The sequence below is a fragment of the Sus scrofa genome, chromosome 9 (assembly GCF_000003025.6).
Source record: "Sus scrofa isolate TJ Tabasco breed Duroc chromosome 9, Sscrofa11.1, whole genome shotgun sequence".
Taxonomy (NCBI): domain Eukaryota; kingdom Metazoa; phylum Chordata; class Mammalia; order Artiodactyla; family Suidae; genus Sus; species Sus scrofa.
In genome coordinates this window covers 68,818,924-68,836,043 of record NC_010451.4, presented here as the reverse complement: position 1 = coordinate 68,836,043, position 17,120 = coordinate 68,818,924, and the positions used below count along the sequence as shown (strand labels likewise).

At 36.7% G+C, this 17,120-nt stretch overlaps 1 long non-coding RNA gene across 2 annotated transcripts in view; it reads right to left on the bottom strand.

The window, feature by feature from the left end:
• Nucleotides 1–17,120, bottom strand: part of LOC110255471 — a 250,550-nt gene that overhangs the window by 40,514 nt on the left and 192,916 nt on the right. For both annotated transcript variants that reach the window (XR_002335796.1, XR_002335795.1), the window contains exon 2: nt 14,624–14,661. This is a non-coding gene — a long non-coding RNA (uncharacterized LOC110255471). The remainder of the gene's footprint in view (nt 1–14,623; nt 14,662–17,120) is intronic.

The following is a 17,120-nucleotide window of genomic DNA, read 5'->3' as shown; positions in this document are numbered from 1 at the left end:
GATGCAGCAAAAGTTCTAAGAAGGATGTTTATAGTGATACAAGCTTACTAGAGCAAACTAGAAAAATCTCTAATAACCTAACCTTACACTTAAAGATAATCATCAAATCCCAAATTAAAAGAGCAAGAGAAGAAGAGAAGAACTACAAAGACAACCAGAAGATATTAACAAAATTACAGTAGTACATAACTTTCTATAATTACTTTAAATGTTAATGGACTAACTGACCCAATTGAAAGAGATAGTGCGACTAAAAATTTTTCTAGGAACTAGAAAAGAAGAACAAACAAACTTTAAAAATAGTAGAAGGAAGGAAATAAAAAGATCAGCGAGGGAACAAATAAAATAGATTCTGAAAAAAATCAATAAAACTAAGAGGTAGTTCTTTGAAAAGATGAAGAAAAATGATAAATTTTAGCCACAATCATCAAGAAAAAATGAGAGCAAACCCAAATAAATTAAATCTGAAATGAAGGAGAACTTAAAACTGACAACACAAAAACACAAAAATCATAAAGGATTGCTGCGAAAAATTATACACCAAGTTAAACAACCTAATAGAGATGGACAAATTCCTAGAAATGTACAATCACCCATCACTCAAGACTGAATCAGGGAATCAGGATGAAACTGAGTAGAACTATTACCTGCAGTGAAATTGATTCTGTAAAAAAAAAAAAAGAAAAACACTAATAACAACAGCAACAAAAAAATTCCAACAAACAAAAGTCCAGGACCAGACAACTTCACAGGTAAATTCTACCAAACATTTAACAGCTAATATCTATTCTTCTCAAACTACTCTAAAAGCCATTTGAACTCATTCTAAGAGGCTAGTCTCACCCTAATACCAAAACTAGAAGATGATATCATTAAAAAAAGGAGAGATAAATACAGGCTAATATCACTGATGGAAAACAACAACAACAAATCCTCAACAAAATATTAGCAATCTGGGAGTTCCCATCGTGCCTCAGTGGTTAATGAACCTGACTAGGACCCATGAGGATGCAGGTTTGATCCAAGGCCTCACTCAATGGGTTAATGATCCAGTGTTGCTGTGAGCTGTGGTGTAGGTCACAGATGTGGCTCAGATCTAGCGTTGCTATGGCTAAGGTTTAGGCCAGCAGATGTAGCTCTGATTGGACCCCTAGTCTGGGAAACTCCATATGCTGCGGGCACGGCCCTAAAAAGAAAAAAATAAATAACTAAATAGATAATTAAAAAATATTAGTAATCTGAATTGAACAGTACAGTAAAAGGATCATACAACATGATCAAGTGGGATTTATCTCAAGGATACAAAGAAGGTTCAATATTTACAAGTCAATCAGTGTGATACAATATATTAACAAAATGAAGAACAAAAATCATGATCATCTCAATAGATGCAGGAAAAGCTTTTAACAAAATTCAACATCCATTTACTATTAAAACACACAACAAGGTGGGTATGATGAAAATATACCCCAACACAGTAAATGTTACAGCCAACATCATACTCAAAACTGAAAAGCTGAAAATATTTCCTCTAAGATCAAGACAAAAATGTTGTCCACTCTCACTACTCTTATTCCATATGGTATTGGAAGTCTTAGCCATAGCAATTAGACAATAAAAGGAAATAAAAGGAATCCAAATTGGCAAGGAAGAGATAAAGCTGTCACTATTTTCAGATGGCGTAATATTATATATAGAAAACACTAATGACTCCACAAAAACCCTATCACAGCTAATTAATGAATTCAGTAAAGCTGCAGGACAAAAAATTAATGTATAGAGATCTGTCATGTTTCTATACACTAACAATGAATTATCAGAAAAAAATTAAAGAACAATCCAATTAATTGGTACATTAAAAAGAATAAAATATCTAGGAATAAATCTAATCAAAGAATTGAAAAGACTTTTATTCTGAAAACTGTAAGAAATCTATAAAATAAATTTAGGATGACACATATGATTGGAAAAATACACCATGCTCATGGATTGGAAGAATTTAATATTGTTAGAATATACATAGTACCCGAGGCAATCTACAGATTCAATGTGATCACTATCAAAATACCAATGGCATATTTTAAGAACTAAAACAAGTCTAAAACTTGTATAGAAACAAAAATTTCCCTCATTATCCAAAGAAAACTTGAGAAAGGAGAACAAAGTTAGAGGTATCACATTTACTGACTTCAAACTATACTATAGAACCACAGTATGGCACTAGCACAAAATAAAAAAGATAACTAGATTAATGTAACAGAATAGAGAACCCAGAAATAAACCCACACTTACATCGTCAATTAATCTATGACAAAGGAGGCAATAACACACAATGAGGAAAAGGTAATCTTTTCAGTAAATAGTGTTGAGAAAAGAATGAATTCAGACAATGTTCTCACACCATATACAAAAATAAACTCAAAATGAAGTAAAGACTATTGTTAAGAACTAAAACCATAAAAATACTAGAAGAAAACATAGGCAATACACTCTTTGACATCATCCTTAGAAATATTTTTTTTTTTGTAAACATCTTCAGGCAAGGGAAACAGAAGCAAAAAGAAACAAATGGGGGTACATCAAACCAGAAAGATTTTGCATAGAAAACCTTTTACACAGCAAAGTGAAAGACAGCCTACTGAGTGGGAGAAGATACTTGTAAATAATATACTTGATAAGGCCAAAGCCAGAAGATTAAAATCCAAAATATATGAAGAACTCATACAACTCAATATAAAAAAAAAACTTTGATTTAAAAATGGGCAGAAGATCTAAAAAGACATTTTCCAAGGAAGACATACAGATAGCCAACAGATATGTGAAAAAAAAGTGCTCAACATCACTAGTTATCGGGAAAGTACTAATCAAAACCACAATGAGATATCACCTCACATCTGTCAGAATGGCTGTCATCAAATAGAGAACAAATAACAGGTGTTGGGAGGATGCAGAGAAAAGGAAACACTCTTGCAGTGCTGGTTTGAATATAAATTGGTACAGACACTATGGAGAACAGTATGAAGACTCCTCAAAAACCTTAAAAAATTGAACTACCATATGATCTAGCAATTCAACTTCTGTATATTATACTGAAGAAAACGAAAACATAAATTTGAAAAGATATGTGTACCCCTATATTCACTGCAGCATTATTTACCATAGCCAAGATAGGGAAGCAACCTAGGTTTCTATTAGATTGACACAGATATGGAAGAAGTGATTCATATATATGTGAAATCTTGCCATTTATGACAACACTCATAGATCTAGAGCATATCATGCTAAGTGAAATAAATCAGACAGACAAAGACAAATGCTCTGTGATTTCTCTTCACCTATATGTGGAACCTAAAAAACAAAACAAAATGAAAACATACTCATAGGTACAGAGAAGAATTCCTCAAGAGAGTTGGGGAATTGGGGCAAAATAGGTAAGGGGGATTAAGAGATACAAACTACCAGTTATAAAATAAAGAAATCACAGGGATGTTATATACTGCATGAAAAATATGATCAATAATTTTGTAGTGACTTTGTATGAACACAGATGCTTACTAGACTTATCATGATGACCCTTTTGTAATGCATTTAAATGTCACATAACTATGTTGTATCCTGAAACTAACATATCCTGAAACTAAAGTCCATAAAGTTAAAGTCCATCAACTTATGGACTTTAGTCAGTAGGATTTTTAGTAGGTAGAGTAAGGAAAAGAAGTGAGGAAATAACATATAGTGTGTTGCCCAATAGGAAGGATAAAGCTAATTATCACCTCCCATTAAAAATAAGTAGCATCTGGAAACTCCATATGATCCCTTGTTAAATAATATGTGTGATAACCATAATACAAGATTTTACTTCTTCAGATCTCACTTAGCATTATGCAGGCTTAATTTAACAAAACTCAGTGGGATCCTTGAATGTTTAATTCATGCTGTCAGAAATTTATTAGAAAATAAATGAAGTGTGATAATAGTTTTAAAGTAAATTTGATAGGTATCAGAGAAAAGGTACTATCATTTAATTAATGAATTAAACATTTAAAAATGATAGAATCACTAATTTAGAGCTCAAGGGGACTGCAGAAATCATTTGGAACCAACATCTATATTTTCCTATTAAGCTAAATAAAGATCAGAGAGGTGGATTTACTTTCACAACAAATGTCACACAGTAAGATTTTGCACTTCTTATATATACTAAGAGATAGTGACAATCTAGAAGAAACTGATCATAGGGAAAAGACCCCTTCAGATATATAACATTTGTTAAGGCTGGCTTTACCAACTACTTTACAAGGGTTGACTCATTTAATCTTTAAAGAAGCTCTACAAATTACATTTTATTATTTCCATTTATTAGATGAGAGAATTGGTTCAGACTACAGATAAATTGCTGTACCACACGAGAGTGGTACAGCCAAGATTTGATGCTTTGACTGCAAAACCCAAACACTTTCCACTACACCTTCCTGACTGCTCTCAGTTCACCTTCTATTTTTAAAGTTGAAGTCATATTTATGAACATCTACTTGATGGTGGCAACCCCCATCACTCAGGTAACAATAGAAAATTTAGATGTGCTAAAAGTAAACTTTAGATGAAAGACCTTCTAATAGGGAAATCAATGTGACTCAAGAACAAGACTTTCTAATCTGAAGTCATACTTCTTCATGCCAGCTATCTCTCCCTTTTATTAAGACTGAGGCTACATGTTGCAGGAGGTGTTATGTGCTGTTTTAAAATATTAATTCCTGGAGTTCCCGTTGTGGCTCAGTGGTTAACGAACCCAACTAGCATTCAGGAGGACTCAATCCCTAACTTTACTCAGTGGGTTAAGGATCCGGCGTTGCCATGAGCAGTGGTGTAGGTTGCAGACGTGGCTCCCATCCCGTGTTGCTATGGCTGTGGTGTAGGCCGGTGGCTACAGCTCGATTCGATCCGTAGCCTGGGAACCACCATATGCTGCAGGTGCGGCGGCCCTAAAAGCCAAAAAAAAAAAAGAAAAGAAATTAATTCCTACCAACAAGTATTTGTGAATATATAATAAAAGAAAAGCCATGACTTGGCCCAAGGTAAGATGGCTTTTGGGGGGTCCACAGCCTCCCAGGAATCTAGACAGTAATGATTTTCTTAAGACGAAAAGGGATTGGTGGGGAGATTTATGTGTGGGTTCTATGACTAAGGAAAATGAAGACTTTCCAGCCTTTATTCATAGTTTAGCCAATTACCTGGGGCTGAAGCCTGAGAAGGAAAAGTGGTTCTGCTGCACTGAAAATGTGGGAAATACAGCACAGTATTTGCATCTCAAAAAGTCTACAGCTCAGAAATTCTAGGAGACACTATCAGGATAAGGTGGCGATTGGCCAACAGAACGCTTTGGCAGGTGTGGTGTGTGGTGGAGCTGAGTGTCCACAACAGAGGCTTAGTGAGGCTATCCTGGCCACTGGGCAAACTGAGATTTATCCTTGAGTACATGCAAGACACTCTCAGAAATCTCCAAAAATACATAAGTGGACTTTTCAAAAGGCTGAAAATCTGTTAGGAAAAAGTAGAAGAAATGCATTTGGTGATATCTAGATAAAAATGCTAAAACAATCTTATTTGGTGACACTGGTGAGGGAGTCACATCCAGATTTGTAATATTATAAAATATGGGATTTATAATAATTGGTTATTGAAACAGAAATGGTATTTACATGTTATATAATCCAACCCAATTTGACCTCAGGTGAGGAAACAGGTTACCTTCTCAAGGTCACACAACTAGATGGTTACAGAGCCGGAGTTTGTCACGACTGCTTTCAACTGAATCATGCTGAAGCTTTTTCTCACTGCTGGTCCATTTCCTTTATTTAAAAGAGCTTTAGATTTAGCATTCTAGGGGTTCTTTAAATTTTTGAGAAGTGAGAAGTCTTTTTAATAGAATGTGGGCTTTGCAGTTTTAGCAGTACTAGTTTTTGTAAATACCAAATGCTTCCCTCAACTAGCTCTTTGAAAAAGCTTTGATATAAAAAGTTCTTTCTAAAATAACTCCTTTGTAACATCAGCAAGGGCACCTGAGGATAATTTCTCTTTTCTATGTCATTCATCTAATATCCTTACATTTAAAGTGCTAGTACAGACGTGTGAACACAAGACAAAATGTTCAAATCAAATGCATCATTGACTTGAAAATGTGTCCAGTTAAATCTTGCTGCTGTCTCTGATCTTTTTTTATACTCTCAGAATGAAATGATTTAAAGTTAGAAAAGAAGACTGCCACTTGCTGACTGGAAAGTCAGTGATAATTTTAAATTAAGTATCATATGCTAATGTGTAGTTAAATATTGAATTGAAGAGATGCAGCCAGTGTTCACTATATATACACGTGTGTGTGTGTGTGTGTGTGTATAATCTCAGAGTTCCTCTATACTAAATAATTAGCAGAAACCATCCTTCCTTATCAGCATTAAATAAGAGTAAGAATTTTGAGTTCTAATTTCAGCTCACTTTCTAATTGCTTTGTGGTCCTGCATGATTTAATTTTTATCTTCAATCCTTGATTTCTAGAAAGTATGTATGTGGGCTTCCTAATCTAATAAAACACAGTGCCATAGATATTGGTATTGGTTTAGAAAGGCAATGAATGAGTTATTGATGTCCAACATAATATGGACTGATATTACCTCACACAGGTTATGAGCTGTTTTCCATACCAGGAAATAGTGGGAACATTTGTCCTAACATTTATATTTATTTCACAGTTCAGGGGTGTATGATGATCAAATAAAATAGCATATGTGGGAGCTTTGTTTCAATGGTAGCCTTCCAGAAGTTCTCACTGTGGCACATGGGGATATACGGCATCTTGGGAGCACTGGGACTCAGGTTCCATCTCAGGTCTGGTGCAGTGGGTTAAGGATATGGCATTGCAGCTACTGCAGCTTGGGTTGCAACTGTGGCTCTGTGGATCAGCCAGATCTGATCCCTGGCTTGGAACTCCAGATGCCAAGAGGTGGTCAAAAAAAAAAAAAAAGTTAGAATTCTGTTGAAATATTGGAATGATGATTATTAACTACTGAGAAAATATTCCAATATAGCTTTTGAAGTTACTCCGTTAGCAATCCCTTCCATCAGCATGCCGAGGGTTTGCAGTTGGATAGCAATGCTCCGAAGGTGAATTATAAGGCGATACTATTCCTGTTGCACGCCCGGACATTCTACGGGTTGCTGATAACTTGGCCATGTTTATCTTGACTGAGAGACAATATTCTGTTGTCCTGATCAGATCTACTCCATGATCACATTTTTCTCTATGAACACAAATCCGAAAATATTGTGTTGGGTTGGAACTTCCAAAGTCCTATTTAGAGTAAATAACTAATATTTTAATCCCAGGACTACTTATAGGAACCAAGAACAAAGGCAAAGTTAGGCTCCTCTAGGAGGAAGGCTGTGCATTCTGTTCACTGGGAGACACAACATCGAGGGCTATGAGAAGGGAGAGGAAGATGGCATATGATCTTCTTATTCTAATTACTGGCTCCATGAGAAATGACCCATCCTAACCCTCGACACGCAAACACAACTTGGCAATTCCAAACAATCATCAACCCCTGGTGGCTAGACAGGGACCAGGGACATTAAGAACCCTCCCCACCGAATTTCACAGTGGCTGTGATCAGTGTCTCTATTCCATTTTGGCATTTCTCTTCCCTCAGTTGGTCATTGTCTGATACATACAGTAACAACCAAGAATAAAAACAGGAGTTCCCGAGAGTTCCCGTAGTGGCGCAGCAGAAACGAATCCGACTCGATCGGATTCGTGACCGGTTCGATCCCTGGTCACGCTCGGTGGCTTGGGGATCCACTGTTGCTGGCTGTGGTGTAGGTAGGCAGCTGCAGCTCTGATTCAACCCCTAGCCTGAGAACTTTCATATGCCTCAGGTGTGGCCCAAAAAAAAGTTTTTTTAAAAAAAGGAATCAAAATGATCAATGTCATTCTATAGACAGATGGTGTGCCTTGCCCATCAATCAAAAGGTATATCTCACTCATTTTCTCAGGGATCTAAGTCTTTCCCTTTATTGAATGATGATTTTTATTATGTATATAAGCTATGTTCTACCTGGAAACATGAGCACCCTCTTCATGCTTAACCAACACCCTGTCATCCTTCGGGGAGTTTATAGCATATGCGTACCACTTCCCATTCTATATGTATGTTAAACTCATGCTTTCTATAAGCATAAAGTTGTCACCTTTAGTACCATTCCTAAGAGCCAGACTGATTAACCTGAGTTAATGATCCTCCTTCACCTGTTCTTTTTTTTTTTCCCTTGTCTTTTTAGGCCCACACCCGCAGCATATGGAGGTTCCTAGGGTAGGGGTTGAATCAGAGCTGTAACTGCTGTCCACAGCCACAGCAACATGGGATCCAGTCTGCATCTGCAACATACACAACAGCCCACTGCAATGCTGGATCCTTAACCCACTGACTGAGGCCAGGGATCAAACCCGCATCCTCATGGATACTAGTCAGATTCATCTCCACTGTGCCATGACAGGAACTCCCCTTTCTTCACCTGTTCTTAATGAAACCTGGATGATCACAATCTTCAAAAAAACAAATGAGAGATACGAGAAATCTCCATAGGCAGGAAGTGCAGGAAGTTTGAAATGTCAGTTCTCTATGTAAGGGGTAATATAACACGACTACAGCAAAGGAATAGCTTGATTTCCTTCTCTGAATTCTCACGACTCTCACCCTTCTGTTGTCCTCTGTATTCTTTAAGGTTCAGTTTTGGATGTGCTTCCTTTGTCTCCTTGACCAGCCTCGTGGGCAGAAGACGTACCTGAATAAGCCCACATGGCACCTAGCCGACCAGGGCACAGAGCAATTGTTTGATAATTAGAAATTTAATCTTTCACACTTGCTGTGAGCTTCATGGAAAAATGACTTCTTATGGATAAAAAGGTTGTATGTAAAATTATGTAGTATACTCTGTTTGTTAAATAAAAGAGCTCAATATATCCATCATAGTTCCAGTTGAAGTGACCATTTTATAAATTGCCCACTGTGAAGTTTGGTGAACAAGACCTCAGCTTTGAGAAACAGTTAATCTACATTCAACAAGTGAGTGATTTTGCCCCCTTCCCATCTAGCGATGTAATATCCAAGGGGGAAAGAGAAGAAAACATGTTTGGAAATGGTAATGAATTCGATTACACTAACATCAAATTAAACCTAGTTTCATTTTGATATTATAAAAAGCAGCAGGAGGTTTGACTAGATAACTTGCTTTTCCTTTATTAAATTCCTTATGTTACAGTCAGCTGGATTGAGTGCTCCCTAGGAGTAAATTAAGAACATTTGGGCCTTGTCTTTACATTCAAAACAGTGTGGCTTTTACAATTCACTTTACTTGGGCTGCCAGAGGGAGATTAAAGAGAGCTCCCTAGTTCTTCAGCTTGTTTATTGCCTTCTTCATGCAGAAGGGTTTTCCTCCCAACTTTAGGCCATGAAATATCACACTGGGGCATGAGGCAAACAGATGACTGCCTTGTCCCAACAGGCCCATCTCAGTTGTCCAGGACAAAGGTCACTTAGAACGGGACTATGTTCCCATCCCTAACCACTTTCGAGGGAACCAAAACCCTACAGCCCCATCTCCTTTCAGTCAACACAGATGAATGCCTCTGTTGCTCCACCTCCATCAAGCTCATTACTTAAATGTCTGCTTAGGGCCTCAAAGAGCTAAGGCACCTCTCAAAGCTTCAGGCAGACACCAAGTGGATTTAGTTTGGCCATAAAAGGAAAAGGTCATTTCTCAAATGTTAGAATCCTTATTTACATTGGCCTGCTGGTACAGAAGGGAAAAAAGGCCCCTAAATAAAACAGAGTCAATTGAACATGCCTTAAACAGTTCTTACACCAACTTGGAGCACACCTCCATCCGCAGCAATCTAATGAAAGTTTGAACACGCAGCTTCCTAAGGGCCCTGCCACCTTCCCTTTATGGCTTCCTGTTTCTCCTTACATACGGTCTTCAAAACCTAGTGTTGACGTTGGCTTATTACATTTTATTTCACAACAGTCGCATATTTTGTCTGACTGCAGCTGTGTTATGAAGTCGGCCTCGCATTTGCCAAGCATCAGTGCCTAGTGGGGTGAATCTGCCTGTCTGCTGTCAAAGATTGGACTTTCTCTAGTAAAATGTGCTTTCCTGAGGCAGCGGCACCAGACCATTCATTGCCACTGCAAAGGGAAGGCTGCGAGGCAGAGCCACCCAGTGGCCCAAACCCAAAAGGAACACTGTTGGGTCAATCGGAGTGGTGGTGGTGGGTGGCTTCCATCCAGAGATAGGAACAGCATTTTTCTCCTTGTGTTCATTCTCAGTACATGCCTTCCGGATTTTTCACAGAACCAAATTCTATACGAAAGGAGAGAAAGTGGTACCTTCTTATTCAAAAACAAAGCAATTTTGAAAATTGTCGGTCAAACAGGTTGTAGAAAAAAGGCTCTTGGTTGCTGGCAATAGAGTCCATTATTATTATTATTATTTATTATTATTATTATTATTATTGAAATAGGCACAGGATAGAGGAGAGAGTTCCTGCTGTGGTGAAGCAGGTTAGGATCTGGCATTGTTTCTGCAGCAGCTGAGATCACTGCTGAGGTGGGGGTTCAATCCCATCCCCAGCCCAGCACAGTGCATTAAGAATTCGGCATTGGGGGCAGCTGTCACTCGTATTGGATCCCTGGCTCACAAAATTCCATGCACTGTGGGTGAGGCAAAAAAAAAAAAGGAAAGAAGCACAGGAAAAATCAACCTCCCCTTTTTCATAGCATATTTTACATGTTTTCAGGCGCAAAGCATTCTACCAGGAAAGGGGGTGTCGTCGATATTGATTAAACATCGAAAATGATTATTCATTGATGGGCTACTTTGGGTATTTTATAAATTGTTTTGGTCAGTCTTGTAATATTATAACATTAATCAGCATGAGAAATGTGTACATTACACAATAATGTAGAATGTTCACTAGAAATGTTCATCACTCCTTTTCATATCCCCTCCACTCTCTTGTTGTCACTAAGTCACACCTACTTTACACGATGTAAGCCCTGGATACATCCACACCTGAACCTGCACTTTAGAGAACTGCTAAGGAAAATCACTCAACTTGCTGAATGACGTCACTTCGGCACAAATCTCAGGCAGACCCTCAGTATGTCCCAAGATGGGTCAGTTGGTTCTCTGGCATACCAAGACGTCATTTCAGACCTTCCTTCCATTCAAACTGCACATACACCATGCCGCCCCTGACCCACTCCTCACTCTCTCTCAATAAAACAATCTTCTCATTATCTAATCCACCTAATGGCCTCGCTACATGTGTAGGTAAATGCTCTTTCTCTCTCATCTAATAGAAGGTGCTGGCTCTAATCTTGTGTAAATATGGACATTCTGCTCATCCCCTGGATCCTATCCTACACTTCCTTTCTCTTTATGGACACTGCTGCTGCATTTAACCTTTTACCCACCTGCATCATTCTTCCTCTCCTCCATTTCCTCACTTCCCTCCCTCCTTTCTTCTCTCTAGATGATAGGTGAATAGATAGACATATACATATACAATCACCAGTCCCCCCACAGTTTAAGTATACAGATGTTGGTTTAGTAGACAGATATCCGATGATAATACAGCACACAAGTGATACCTCCAGCTCTGATTTCTCCCTGAACTACATAAATTTGTATAAATAAGATTTGCCTTAATTGAGCATCTTTTATATATAATGGGTAATTCACATGCATTATAACTAAAAGAGAATTATGTATTCTCCTCTTTCCCTGAGACATCCTCTCCACACTATTATCCTTCTCAGGAAATGGTACCATCATTGTTTCTGTAACTCACTCCCCAAAAATCCTGGAGTCATTCTTTACCACTCTCTTTTCCTCATAGCTTATGTCCAATTTGCTAACAAGAATTGTATTATTATGCAAAAGCATACTTTATCTGTAGCCATTTCTTAACAAACACAAGTTCAACTTATCATTGATTTTTCATCTAGAATAGCTAACTAGTCACTTATGTTTTTGTCTCCAAAGGTCACATCTGCATAGTATTCAAAGTGATCTTTTTCCAAAATATAATTCAGGTTATATCATGCATATGACCAAAATTATCCAGTGACTACATATATATTGTAATGTTATCCATTTAGTCATATTTTTCTTTTTTAATATATTCATGGCCACACAATACATACTTCTTTGCAATTTTTTAAGATGAATTAGTTAATGCATTCAACAGATATTTATCGAGTGGTACAATCTTCCAGGCACTATACTAGCCTCTGTATATACAAGGATAGAGAAAGAAAGAATCTTGTAAGAAGTTACACTCTTTCCTTGGATGTCTCACAGCACATTTGTCCTAGTGATAAAACCATACATGTTCACCACAAAAAATTTAGAAGATATGGAAAAGCATGCAGAAAAAAACATACTACTTGGTTATATTAATATTGCTTCCATTTGTCCTCTTGTGCTTTTCTGTATTTCACTTACTGTATTTATCCCTATGGGCACAACCTATATTCTCTTCCATCCTTAGTATGAAGGTCAGGACACTGAATCCTAATTGGGTTTTGGAATTTACTTCACCCTGAGCTGGCTTCTCCGTGACCGAAATCACTTCTCATTGTGGTCTCATTCACTAAGGAGCCAAGCTTGTACTTCTGTCTGTCTTTCTAGAGATCCCTCCCTTGATGTGTATATCACATCAAGTTTCCAATGGCTACCTAGGAGATATGCCTAACCTTCAATCAAAAAAGCAAGAGAAGCTCTAAAACTTTAGACATGTATCTTTAGTTCTGTTGATTTAACCTCCAGAGTAAGCAAAGGAAAGGTGTTTGGGTGATGATTGTTCTTTTAGAAAAACACCCAGATCATAGATCCTGGGGTATTTCTTGGCTGATTCTAAAAGTGACATCAAGTTTGTGGTGCCATTCATAAATATTAAGAAATAGAAAACCTATTTCTAAGAAATAGAAAATATTAAGAAATGAAAACTTCAAGTGAAACCAAAAACCCCATGAGGATGTAGTTTGACCTCAGAACAACTGCAACAGCCTGGAGTCATAAAGAGAAGCACCAGGGAACTGATTAACTAGGACTGTAGTGACAGTGAGCTAGAAAATACGTTTTCTCTTCAAAGGCTAAGAGAGAATCTGATGGCCCTGCATGAAACAGTGCAATGCCAGACACCTTGTGGACACCAATTTAAATCCCAAAAGGGTCAGTTGTCAGAGCAGAAGTCATTTGTGTCCAATAGCATTTTATTAGCTCAGGTGAAATGTTTCAAAGTTCTGAACCTCATTCTTAGGGGATGTGACTACATCATCAAGCAAGTATTACTCAATCTGCCTCACTTGGCACCTCCAACAATAAACCATGTCCACATAACAAAAGAGCAAATATGAGTAGCAGATAACTTCAATTTTATAATAACTATAATGAGCAACAGCAAGATGTTTTTGCTCCTTGGATTTATGTACTGCTTTTCATTCTACAAACAACTTTTATGTTTATTATTCCTTTATTTCTTTTAGCAACTCTATGAAATTTAATTTACAAATTATTATTGCTCTTATTTTACAGTCTGAAGTACAGATTGGCTAAGGTGAAACTCAGATTGAACTTGCACATTGATTTGTCACCCAAACTCAAATCCTAACCATAAACAAAACAGAACTAGGACTCTAACCTAGGCCTTCTGATTTTAAGTCTACTGTTCTTTCTTGAACAGCATGTTGTCTCTCTTTAAGGGTCTTTGTAACAGCTCTGTTCTTTAAAAAAAGGTAATTTCATCAATTGGACAATTTAGAGAATCAACCATTGTCCAGATTTTTTTTCCTAGTGTAGAAATATTATGTCCTTTCATAGTAGAGCAATTATGTGGCACTTTAGAATAATCAGTTGAGCATGCTATGATTATTCACAGTAGAAAACGTATATTTGTTCTTTCCTCAAGTTAATCATAATAAAACCAATAATTAAATAACAGCAAGCATTTATTGGTTGCTTGACATGTGACAGTCTTTATTTTTAAACCTCATAACAACTTAGCAAAATGAACATTATATCCTGTTTTTCAGATAGAAACTCAGGCATAAAAGGTTAAATAACTTGAACAAGCCCAGAGAAAAAGTATAAGAGCTGGGATATATCTCCTATCAACCAGGTTTCAAAGCTTGCACTCAACCATTACATTTTCACCAAGAGGATACACAGCATATAAAAGAATCACTAAGGAACCTTCTCTGAGGATGGTACAATGAACACTGGTGTTTGAAAACCTGCATTATATTTTTCAGGTTTATCTGATCAAGAGAAAAATATTCAATATTATTTTCTCAAGTATATGCTATTTTCCCAGGAAAATTATCCAATGGTATATATTTTACAAATGTAACTAAGGTGATATACTAAAACACAGGACAAATTCATGTGTGTGCATTTAACAGCAAACAGATATTGAGTTCATACTGAGTGCAAGAAGACTGTGAACCTCTTTGGTCTTGGCAATGTGAGGAATTCGAGATAAAGAAATAAATATAAATGTATATACCTGCAGCCTTGGAGAGTCCTTGGAGGAATCACTGCAAACTACAACAAAACACAAATGAAATATAAGTTGTGAAACCCATGGGTCTCAAATTTTAGTTGGCACTGGAAGAATCTGGAGGACTTGTTAACCAATAGACTGTCAGGTTCCACCCCCTGAGTTTCCGATTATGAAAGTTTGGCAGAAGTCTGAGAACCTGCACATTTAACAAGTTTCCAGGTGATGCTCATGCTACTTGGTCCAGGGACCACACTCAGAACCACTTTGATAGAGGTTAAACAGCATCTTAAAAAGCTGAGAGGAAAGTGTGATAAGCCTTCCAAAGCAGAAACAAACTTCACGGAGGACTCAGCCTTTGAACCATGCTTTGGCAAAGGAGCAGAATTTCAGATACACTGAGAGATGGTTGCTTGAGTGTCAAGAAGAAACATGATCCTTTAGGCATTTCTCTCTCTCATCTTAGTGATTTGGTGGGCTCATTCTACTCCTGTAGAATGAAATGAAAATTTTGAAACCATGTCTCCTTGCCCAACAACTCAATACACATTGATGTTTTCTTGGCTTCCATCAGAATACTGACATTTCAGAAAGGAATGAAAGACCCGTTTTAGCACACTTTTGGCCTTAATAAATTCTTTCTTTACTCCATTTAAAATAATATAGATTTCTTCTGAAAATGCATCTTTTGTTTTACTTTGTCCTAACCTGACTCTCACATTCTAGGGATGATCAAGAATGTGAATCAGGTGTTGGTCCAGCATTGCTTTGTTTTTGTGGTTGCCTGTGTCTAGATTTATTTGCTTATAATGGCTTAAATAGTTGCAATTTCCCACGCAATTTTCTCCCTACTTTTATCACAAGAGTCAAAAAAAAAAAAAAAGAGTTGCAAAAGCACTTAAACTTTGGCTGGAGCTTGAGAATAATCAAAGGGATAAAAGGCTGACCCCCGAGATTTGTTTTATTCTCAAATCTTCTATCATTTTACCATTTGATCCTAAAGAAATAAGTTCTCACTGGCCTGATTTTTATATTTGTAAAATAAGGATAACATTGGCCATGAGGCTTAGTTAATGGTTGCAAATGATTTTGAGACCATTGGGAAAGGAGAAGAATGAAATACTATTTCTCTTCACTGAATTTTGGAAATCAAACCATAAAACAAGACGAATTTACACTGTTGCAGCAACAAACCCTTGAAAAGGCATTTTCCTACTCCTCAGTTGCTCACTATCATGACAAAAATTTCCAGCACTGTCAAATGCATACAATCATTTCCTCTGTTTTTCATTTCATTTCTCTTGTAGATGAAACAACCAAATGAAAAATAACTCAACTGCTGTTAGTCTAAGAGTGAAAAGACTTTTTCCATAAAAAGCTAGGTAGTAAATATTTTAGATTTTTCAGGCCACGTATGAGCATGTGACCGCAATGATCATGGTCATGAGTCGTGATGAAAAATGAGACAAATTACTACTAATCGTCATTTTAAATTTTCCCACAAAAACCATCAGTACCCCTTCCCTATTTTATTACCTACTGAGATTCAGGAGTAATCTTTGCTTTTTGTTGTTGTTGTTAAAAAACAGACCTTTGTTTTCAGAATAATACTGTCGTTTTCAAGTTCTATTTGGCTTCCCCAAAATAATTTATTAAATCAAGCTAGTTGATTTCAGTACCCCAAAGGTAAGCCATTTTGTTTCATTCACATTTTCTATTTTGTTTTGCCTGCTGCTTTATTACATGTGTTTCCTCATGAGCCGTTAGAGAAAATAATGTTATTCCTTCAGTTGTGCAAATTGAAAACCTATTTTTAAAGAGCTGTGTCCCAGCCGTTTTGATTATTCCTACATTCTATTCCCCTCTTCATTTATTTAAAAAAGAAAAGACTCTAAGCCCCCATCTCTCTCCTGAGTGTAGTTGTAGAAGCCTGTTGTATTCTTTTTAACACTTTTACACACTTCGTCTCATTTCCTTATTGCAGTGATAGTTTCCCATTTACTTTTCTGTTTATATCTCATTTAAGAAGTTTTGTCTAAAGTACTTTCTACAAAGATTCCTAATCAGGTCTCCTTTAAAAAGGCTATGAAGTAGAAATAGAGAGTTTCACAATTTAAGTTATAAGAATTTACAAAATGTTAAGTAACTTAAAGACTGTTGCTTCTTTGTAGTTATAATTAAGATTTTTAAGATTAAGAGCATTCCACTTAACTGAAACTTCTACACAAAGTTCCTCATAAATCCATATAAATCAAACATTTCTTATTTTAGGCTAACATAGAAGTAGTTATATTTAGTATTATAGAAAATAGAAGGCACTTATTTTTAATATTTGACTGTAATTTCACAACTTAATATATTTAAACGTCTTTTTTTTTTCTTGTTTTTTCTCTCCTGGCACTGTGCAATTCAGAAATAATCCTATCAGTCCTGGACACATGGAAGTCATGCTGTCATATTTTCCTCCAGTTCATGCCAAAATTGGAAATCAATCAATCACAGA